We start from the raw sequence: 11,308 nt of genomic DNA, 5'->3' as shown, positions 1-11,308 counted from the left end.
ATGTTGCTTGGTGTCAATCATGACATCTCCATCTTTCTTTATACCTTCTTCCGAATCTTCACCTATTAGATCTTCAATTGTAACCTTTTCTTCTCTCCAATTATGTCTTCTACTATTTCATGCATTGAATCAACACCATCTTGTAGGGAAATATTATCATATTTAGCTTCTTTATTATCCAGTTCAATGTCCTACTCGGGATCAGTATTATCAATTTGAATCAGTTCCTTCAGATCTTTGATATTGTATATATGTTTCTAGATCATTTGGGAATCTTTGTCAACATATTTCAAGTGTCCTAACAAAACATAGAGAGCTCTTCTCTTTTCGACAAATATGTCCTTATATTTTTCCAATGCATCATTTATTTCTTCCTTTCCAAAGTATGGCTTAATTGTAGTAAGTGACCTTCCTCTCATTTCCTTTCCAGCCTTTAATGCATATTTCCATCTATTGTCAATTATTTGATAAAGCTTATTTGGAATCATAGCTCCAATCTCTAGTGGTGTATATTTGACTTTAGTCCTCATAGTTATTAAGGATCTTCTATCTTTTTCTTTTCCTCGTCATTCATAGCATTGAAATTTGTTGTGGTCTCATAAGACATGACACCCATTTTTTAGTCACAAAATGGGGACCCCCTCAAAACTCTCTATGAGGCATCCAGTTTGAAGCCTCAGTCATTTAGGACCCTCCCCTAGGTCTAGGTCAAACCCCAATCCTCAATCAAACATTGTTGGATAGGAATAGGAGGCTAAAAATTAATTTGAGAGGGGTAAGATGTTCATTTCCAAGTGAGAAGCACATGTGTGCACCCTTTGGATATGTGCATTTGTGTAGTACCCTTTGGAGGTGCGTAGTTGCACACCCTCTAGAGGTGTGCACTTGTGTCAGGGTCTATAAATAGATTTGGCCTACCCACCCCTCCTCACTTACCTCTACCTTCTCTATGCAACCACACCTTTGCACCCTTTGAAGCACTATAGTTGCACCTTCCACATCCCCTTTCCACTCAACTCCAAGGTAAAGACAACCCTTGGAGGTGCACACTAAAAAAAAAAGAGGACAAGTCACCCCCTTAGCACAATACGTTGATGTGCATGTGTGTAGTTATGCACATGCAAGTGTGCTAATGTGCAAAATTGGCTATTGGGGGTGGTGGGTAAAATCCATAGTTTTTCTACTTTGGCTTAGTCTTCACTCAATCTTTTTGTTAGTTTGAGTCCTGTTGAGTCCTCTTTTGGGTCTTTCAACATAATATTACTGATGTTCACCTCTTTTGTGTAGATATAATGTGATCATCATCATCCTCCATGGAAGAGAAAATGGAACCCAAACTTGTTGCATTCAAGTACCAAGGAACTCCCAAGAATTCTAGATTCTAGGATGGACATGCAGAGATTTGAGATATTGAACTTGGCCACATCGACTAGAATACTTTCTTGATAATCTACAAAAAACTAAAGGAGAGGTCAGTGATGATATCTTTATTGATGTAGAGTGAGTTGGTGAACGTTTCTTCACACACCACATCAGTTCAATCTTTGGAACTAATCATGAAACTGGAAGAACACTACATGATAGAGGAGAAGGTCGTAAAGTCTATCATAGGAGAGATAGTCCTCGAAATCTAACCATGCATCATATAGAAAGTGTTCCACCTTCCAAGGGTAGACCAATAAATCCAAATATCTTATGATGGAGTAGATATATGGTATATAGAAAATGAGAAAGAGACCAAGGAATTAGTGTAAACCTCATTCTTGATTGATAGGACACCTTTGGGCCGGCTAGTAGGAAAAGTGGACATGACAAGGGGATACATGAAGGACGAGTTTGGATATTTGATTGTACTCCTTAGAAGAGCAATGGGCCTCCTTGCAGTGGTTCATCTACAAACATGGATGGTTCATTTCATTGAAACCATCAGAATCAAAAAATGCCTATTGATTGGGCCACTATCCTAAGTGATAACTTGGATGAGGAGTTAGTCTTAGTCAAGAAAGACTTGCACTTCTATATGACATCGTATATGGTGTATCTACTAGTAGCCAGGACCACAAACTACCTAGGGCTATACAAGAAGGGAAGCATCCAAGATGCAAACACTAGCCCCTATGTGGTTTATCCATAATTGGTGAAGAAGAATCTCCCATTATAGAGTATGGAATATAGGGTGGTCAATGATGTATTAATTTTTTCCATCATTGGGTTTATTGAGAGAGACTGTGCTAAACGAATGTTAGTAGAGGTAGTGGCAAGGATAACTAAAGTAGGATCCTACTACATTTAGTTTAAGACATTCACATATATTAGGGTAGTTGGTACTCTTTTGTGCCCCAAAAATCTTCCAAAGTACCCTTCAAATTGGCTAATACTTTTGGAGATAGCCCGCAAACTCACTTCTACAAATGAAAGAGTGAGGAAATGGCACAAGAAGACCTAGGTCTGGCCAATCACCATTGGAGCATTCGAGGTAAAGAAAAAATAGGATATTGCTACCTTTGATTCAGAATGTGATCAGTATCCCTTGGAAGACTATCAAGCTCCTCGCCCATATTTTGACAATATTGGGATGGTTCAACATCTAGTAAGGAAGAAGTTTGTGCATGAAGAGGCCCTCGAAGATCACTAGATGAATGTGATAGATGACTATGATGTCCACATTAGGGACTATTGTAGGATGAGTCTACATATGCCAGAAAATGTCCTAAAGATATAGATACCCCTAAAGGCCAAAGGATGTCTTAGAGGTAATGGATCATTTATATAATAGGGATAAAATCTATGAAAGACTAATTATGAATGCAAAAATAAGGTGTGAGGAGAATGATGACATAGATCATTGAGCTAGACATGTAGTAGAGCTAAAAAGGGAATGGATCATTTATATAATAGGTGATGAGTCCTAATAGTGCCCTATTTTTGTTAATCTTTTGCCTCATACATTTCCCACTTCTTTGGCGTTCCCTTTTTGCTAAACTATTGATAGGAAATTAGAATATTTAAGTACTTCTTTTAAGAGGGAAGAATAGTTCCTAAAAAGTTATTAATTTTATGAAAATGATATATTGTGATTGATGCTACTAAAGGAGCTAAGGAAACTAAGGATGCGTAAGAGTGGAGCCAACTGTTTGATTGGAGGAATAGTTTTTGAAAGTTATAGTTTTGTTATGTTATTTTCAGTAAATAGTTCAAATGAGAATAGTTTTTGGCCGTATGTTATTTTGGGCCAAGATTGTTTTGAAGACAGTTATATGGCCAGCAGCCAAAACAAATTATCATCCATATTTAGGAATAGGCCATTTGTGATTCCAGTTTAGTTGATTCGGCTAAAACTTATTAAGTCTATATAAGTGAATGTAAATTGAAAAGACATATAACGTATGATATATGAAAAATACTCTCTTTATATTATCTTTGGAAATTTGTGATATTGAGAACGTGAAGTCTCTACAGTAGCTGATTTCTAGACATCTCTCACCCTGTGAACCAAAGGAGGGCCCCCTCTTGGGAAGCTTGGTCAGATCACTTTAGTTTATTTTGTGAGTATTTTGCAGTGATTGATTCTTTATGCATCTTTCTATAGATTAAATTGAATGTGTGTATTTATGTATTTATCAATTATAAGAGTTCATTGATGCCTGTTATTGTTAATCAAAGATTTTATTGCTTGATAAAATAGTTGGTTGAAGTATTCATATCTGTTTCGCTTATCATTGCTTTACCATTGCTTAAATCTCCATTCATTCACTGAACCACTTCCTATCCTATTCATCATATTTCCTATCGCACCCCTGCTACTCTTATCATACTTCCTACCACACTCAGTATTAAAACTTGTTTATTGCAAATAACTTCCTGCTACCATTAAACCTCCTGTCGCAACCCAAGTAAAATCAGACCAACCTTTTAATCGAGCAAAACTTTGTAATAGCATTTGTGAAGACATTGTAATTAATTAATTAGAGGAGTTTCAATAGTATTTGTGAATTATGTAGAGGTGTGTTAATAATATTCATAGTATTTATAAAGACATTGTGTGCAACTATTTAAAGTGTGAACTTTAGATTAGAGTCCTTTTTGCAAAAAGTAATCTTAGATGTGTGGAAATTTGAACAGTTCAATTTATTAGCAAGTAGTAATTGCATTCATAAACCTCTTGGTTTATTATCTTCACCCCTTGTGCAAATAACTGTGATATCTCTCACAAGTTTATGAATCCCAAATTGACATTTTTAAGGGTATTGTTGAATCGATCATACACCATCAAGCTAAACCTCGATTTTACCCAACATTTTTGGCACCATTGCCAGGGAGAGATATTAAAGGTGTGAAACTATAATAGATCAAGATAGGAACAATGAGCCCTTGAGAAATCTTGAGCAATTGTCAACCTTGCTTAGGATAGTACCTTTGGTTTCCACTATAGTAATTAATTTAGGTGCATGAATAGGCCTAGAGATAGTCAAGGTAGATTTGTTAAGAAGGAATCTATAGGTAGCTCAAAAAATCAAAAACCACAAAAAGAGAAAAATACATTAACCATTGAAATCAAACCAAGCAGTGAAGTTGAGCCATCTTCTCAATTCACCTCTACTACTACACCTTTTGAAATTGTTGAACAATTTGCAAAGTCATACGAAACTAGGTGTAGTAAGCCACCAGAACCCCAAGAACAACCTTTTAAGACATATTTTACACCTTGGGCAACCAAATTTTTGGAAGAATTCATGGTTGACAATGATAGAAACAATAATGCAGGAGGAAATAATGCTGGAAACAATAGGAATGAAATTGTTCAACATAATATGACCTTTGAGTTTCCTATTTAGCCTCCTGTGAATGATACCCTTATGAAAAACATCCCTCATTCCACACTTCCCATATTTAGAGGGTTAACCTCTGAAGATCCTAATATGTTCCTATTTGAATTTTATGTCCTTTGTAATAGCTTTGATTATCAAAGTGATGCACAAAAACTAAAGCTATTTCCAACTACTTTGAAGGATGTTGCATTACGATGGTTTATGAGTCTTAGGGACATTAGAACATGGAACCAAATGAAAGATGCTTTTCTATCCAAATATCAGGAGTATTGTAAGACCAAGGAAGTATGGGATGAAATATTTTGCATGACTCAACAAGAAGAAGAGTTAGTTGAAGATTTCTTGGAACGTTTTGCCTTTAGTTTACAATGCTCATGGCGTCCTGATTTAACTTTAGAAACCATCAAGATGCTTTTCTTAAGAGGGATTCGTGATGAAACCATGGATGCCTTAAATTTAATTAGAAAAGGAGATATATCTAAAATGTCCAAGTTTGAAGATATTTGCGATATATGCAAGAACTATTCACAATCTCGTCGATCTATTCGCAGGAATTCAAGTAAGTTTTCCACTATGGGTAATACATCAGGTATTTCTAAATGTGAAATTGGTAATTTACTTGAAGATCTTAAAACTAACTTATTAAATCATATGGGCAAAGAAATTGGCACGTTGTATTCTGGTAGGAAACATGAGGAAGCTGAGAAGGCCTTGGCGGTATATTGTCCAACTTGCCATAAGAAACATGGACCAGAAGATTGCCCTTGTAATCGGACCCATGTAGCATCACTTGAGGAAGCTAGTAAGACTTGAATGCTACAACCTCTTCCTGAAGGACTAATTCCTATGGAATACACTGAAGAGCCAATTTACTATATGGCTCCTTGCCACCAGTTCTTACCTAGAGGGTTCTCCAGTGAATATATTCTTGAACCTCCTCAGTAATTCTATAACCAAGGTCCATGGTATGGAGGTTATCAACAATCCCAACCTTATCAACAATGGCCCCAAAATTTCCAACCCAGCATACAACCATGGCATCAAACATGGAGGCTGCAACCTTCATATCTACCTCCACAATCATCATACCTATCTTCACAACCTTATATGCAACCTTATCTTCCACAACAGTCTTTTCCTCCACCACCAATAATAAGCCCCTATCAACAACCTCAAAAATTTCTTCCTCCCATACTTCCATCTTCTTCGAATCCACCACAACCGCCTAAACCCACATCCATGCCAACTCAACCAAATCCAAATCCCAATAATAAACCTCCTCAACCAATCTATCATAGTGAAGTGACTAATCTTCCCACTTATCCTGTTAACTCGGTTGAGTTGGATGGTGTACACCTCAAATCTAGGAAAGCTCTTAAAGGACCTACTATCACAGAGGTCCTAGATGAACCTAAAGAAGAGCCAGAAAAAGAACCACCCTTTCCTAATCGATTCATTCATAAGCCAGAGCCTAAAGAGCCAGCGCACTATGAGTTTGATATTTTAAATGAATTATGCAATGTTAACATCAAAATTCCTCTTTTGCAGGCTCTCAAGGATGTGCTAGTATACAATAAGATGATACGGGAACTATGTACCAGATGATAGAAAAAAAGGATCCAAAAACTGTTCAAGTTATTGGACAACTTGTAGAATTAATGTTGGGAAATATCAGCATCCCAAAATATGCAGATCCTAGTAGTCTTGTCATCCAAGTAAGTATCAGTACAATTGTTATTCCTAATACACTTGTGGATTTAGGCATTGTTATAAATGTAATGACAAATGAAACAAAAATAAAATTATCCTTAGAGGGACTTAGACCTACTCCTACAGTGCTTCAAATGGCTAATCAATCCTTAGTTAGACCAAAAGGGGTTATAGAAGATGTCATTCTTTCCATTGATAGTTGGGAGTATCCAACCGATTTTATGATCCTAAAACCCAAAGCTAAGTTGGGGGGATATCATCTTATTCTTGGAAGACCCCGGTTAGCAGTAGCCAATGCCCACATTAATTTTCGGTAAGGTAATATGATTATTTCTAATGGTGAGAAAACAAAAGAGTTGACCCTATATCCTCCTGCTCAACCATTATTAGACACCCAGGACCCAACTTGGGTCAGTAGTGATTTAGATGATTATGTTCCAGTCCTTACCATTGAGTAACTACAGTATTTTGAAGACCCAACTGATGAGGCCATCTTAGTGAACTTTCTTCAAAATAGGTTTGAGTCTAATGATATCCTAGAAACTATGATTTTCCTCTCTCATGCAACTGTTGACTGCCCTTTTGGAAATTTTCCTTTAGTTGGCAATCCTTGATCTATTCAACATTTTCTCATGTTACATCAGCTCCTACCACATCAGTGTTTGTATAGCCCATTATTATCTTTAGAAAAACCAAAACCATCATCAAGACCTACATCATCAGAACCTATGGAAATCCTACCCGAGCATACCCTTAATATTAATCCACAGTTAACACCAGCTCAAGTTAAGGATCTCATAAGTATGCTTAAATAACATAAAGATGTTTTTTCATGGGAATATCAAGACATGCGCGGTATTCATCTTGAAACTTGTACCCATCACATTTATATTGAAGAGGGAAGTCGCCTAGTTCAACAACCGCAGTGCTGACTCAATCCTACCTTGCATGATATTGTCAAAGAGGAACTCCAAAAACTTTTGAATGTTGGATTCATTTATCCAATTTTGGATAGTAGGTGGGTATCTCCTTTGGTTGTCATTCCAAAGAAAAATGGTAAGTGGCATATTTGTGTTGATTATTGAGCTTTAAATAAGGCTACTAATAAAGATCATTTTCCATTACCTTTTATTGATCAAGTCTTGGATACTCTTGTAGGAAAGCATTTCTTTTCCTTCTTGGATGGATTTAGTGGCTACAACTAGATCTGCATTGCTCCAGAAGATCAGGAAAAAACTATTTTTACTTGCCCATGGGGAACCTTTTCATACAATGTTTTTCCTTTTGGGTTATGTAATGCTCCTACGACATTCCAACATGTAGTATTAAGTATCTTTGCTGATCTAGTTAATGATTATGTAGAAGTCTATATGGATGATTTTACTATTGATGGAAATACCTTTGAAGAAGCTAAAGACAACTTAGAGAGAGTTCTTAAGTGATGTATACACACTAATTTGTCTTTAAGTCATGAGAAATTTCATATGTTGATGACAGAAGGAATTTTTTTAGGTCATTTAATCTCATCAAAAGGTATAGAGGTTGATCCCAAAAAGATCCAAATAATCAAGACCTCCCCACACCTTTGACACAAAAATATGTTCGGAGTTTCCTTGGTCACACCAGATACTATAGGAGATTTATTCAAAACTTTAGTAAAATTGCTTCTCCTTTGTTTGCCTTATTAGCTAAAGATGTTGTTTTCACTTGGACACCGAATGTCAAAAGGCCTTTGAAACCATTAAGAACAAGTTAGTAACTACTCCTATTCTTAGAGGTCCTAATTGGGAATTACCATTCCATATCCACACTGATGCTTCTAATGCTTTTGATTTCTCTTCTATTCAATCTACTACGTCAGTAAGAATTTCAGGGTTATTAGATGGTTGCTTCTATTACAAGAATTTGATGTCAGTATACTTGATAAGCTTGGTCGAGAAAATGTGGTTGCAAATTTCTTGTCTCGAATACCTCAGTCGAATAATAAAGTTGTTCCTATTGATGACTCATTCCCTAATGAACACCTCTTTGCAATCTTTGCCACAAGTCCATGGTATGTTGACATTGCCAACTATTTGGTTACATGCAAATTTCCACTGCACTTCTCCCCTCGCGAGTGTCGTAAGTTGGTGGGCCTCAATGGACAGTATACTTGGATCAATCGTCTTCTATTCTGAATCGGCATCAATAATATCATGTGCCACTACATTCCTGAGGAAGATGTCTTTGACATTCTTCGTGCTTGTCATATTGAACCTTGTGGAGGACACTTTGTTGCTCAAAAAATTGCTCAAAAGATTCTGACTGCAGGTTATTATAGGGCTACGCTCCATAAAGATTGCTAATGTTATATCCAACATTGTGACCAGTGCCAGCACATGGGTCGTCCTACACAATTAGATGAGATGCCACTTCACCCTCGGCTTTCTATTGAGCCTTTTGAAAAATGGGGTCTTGATTTTGTTGGACCTATCAACCCACCTTCTAAAAACAAGGAATACATTCTTATTTGTACAGATTATGTTACAAAGTGGGTTGAGGTGGTTGCACTTAAACATGCTCGAGATACCAAAGTTTTTGAATTCTTATATTCTGAGATCTTCACTCACTTTGGTGTTCCACGTGAGATCACTACTAATCAAGGACCTCAGTTCACTTCAGACCTCATTTTTTAAATAATCAAGGAATATGAGATTCACCATAGAAAATCATCACCTTATCATCCTCAAGTGAATGGACAAATCGAGGTAACTAATTGGGAGTTGGAGAATATTCTTACCAAAACTGTTGCACTTCATAAGCGTGATTGGGCCACATGACTTCCTAAAGCTATGTGGGCCTATCGTACTATGTGGAAGACCACCACTGGTCTGACCCCTTATGAATTGGTTTATGGTAAGAAGGTTGTACTTCCCATTGAGTTTGAGATTAAGACTCTTTGAACTGCACTTGAACTTAGATTGAGTCCCTCCAATGCTTAAAAAGAATGACTAACAAAAATCTACTCCCTTGATGAGTTACATCAAGAAGCACTTCTTCATACTGAACTTGTTCAAAATCAATGAACATTGTGGCATGATAAACACATTCGTCAGCATTCTTTTCAGCCTGGCAATTGGGCACTTTTATACAACTCTTGATTCCAAGATTTTAAAGGTAAATTTCATACAAGATGGCTTGGACCTTATGAAATTGAACATGTATATGACAATGGTGCAGTCCAACTCTACACTGTGGATTCTGAACGTTGCAAGCTTCTTGTTAATGGTCATCGATTGAAGCTATATAAGAGGCCTCTCTCGAAGGAAACTTTCTTTTTGGAGATTGCCAAGGAACTCACCATGGTTCCCTTCGGTCTCCTTCGGCATTGATAATATATATATATATATATATATATATATATATATATATATATATATATATATATATATATATATATATATATATATATATATATCATATACTAAATAAATATATATCTATTAAAAAATTAAAATTAAAAAAAAAGGAAGAAAGAAAAGATCCAACAATGTAAACTAGGTTTTTGGTATTGTTGGCCAACTACTTGTTGAAAACTGAGTAATCTAGTGACTTGTAGTTGTTAGACTTCCTGGATGCAAAATTTGGTTCGCCAACGCTTCCAGGTAGCACTTGATTGAAAATTGATTTCTCAGTGGTCTAGTGTCATAAACAATAATAATAATAATTTTTTTTAAAAAAAAATTTAAATCACAATCAATCTCTGCGACGAGGTTTTCTTGTTCTTGTCACCCCCTTCTCTTGGCATTTAGTGACTCTCCTGTCACTTTGGCTTTTTCAAACAAACTCCACAACTCTCCTTGCCATGTGTCTTTGTTTGTGATCTTCTCTTTTGATGATTGTCCTTTTTAAATCTTTTTGTTGCAGGTTTCATTCCTTCTCGCGTGCAACCTTCATTTTTTGGAGGTGTTCCTTGGATTTTTTGGCATAATTACTCCATATTTGGCTCGTGCAGCATGGATATTGCTCAATCATCACTCTGTAATCAATAGCTGATCATTCTTCTACTTTTCAGGGAGTCTTCTTACCCTCCTTTTAGTTGTACTTTGTTTTCTATTTTTTTTATCTCTACTTTTAGCAAAAATGGGATGTTTTCTTGCCAAAGTTGGGGGGGGGGTTTCGTACCTTTGCATTTCCCATTAATTATTTTTGTTCCTGCCACTTTCTCCTTATGATTTCTTCACACAAGTTGGAGCCCTATTACCATTATTTTATCTCTGCATTTCCCATTAAAATGACAGATTTTGATCAATCCTCCATTCCTCTTTGTTTGCCTTTTGGATTCAAAATTTTTTTGCTATCATGGGTGGAAAACGTAAATGGTTTGAACCAAACTCCATGGACAAGTTACTGGCAGACAATGAGGCCTACAAGATTTTTCATCATGCGGGATGACATCAATTCTTCTGTCGGCTGAAGGGTTATGACCTTGCCATTGCTAAAGAATTTTCCCAGGCCTTTGTTCAAGACTTTGTGACAATACAGGGCATCACCTTTCCTGTGACAGTGCAGATGGTGGTCGTCTAATAGATCTTTCCCAAATTGGTGAACTATATTCTCCCACTACCAATACACGGGTTACAAAATTAAAGATTGGTAGAACCAATTTTCTACAGCGCAATGAGTCTGTGGAGGTTGTTAAGGGACAAGGAGCTCGATGCAAAACCCTTCCTTCACCATGGGATTAGGCAACCCAATTTATAGGTTATTATATTACCTGTGAGGGCCAC

Source organism: Cupressus sempervirens, chromosome 5 (assembly GCF_028749045.1).
Source record: "Cupressus sempervirens isolate cs-2001-9-10 chromosome 5, ASM2874904v1, whole genome shotgun sequence".
In the NCBI taxonomy this organism is placed as follows: Eukaryota; Viridiplantae; Streptophyta; class Pinopsida; order Cupressales; family Cupressaceae; genus Cupressus; species Cupressus sempervirens.
Note: the sequence above shows the minus strand (reverse complement) of the source record.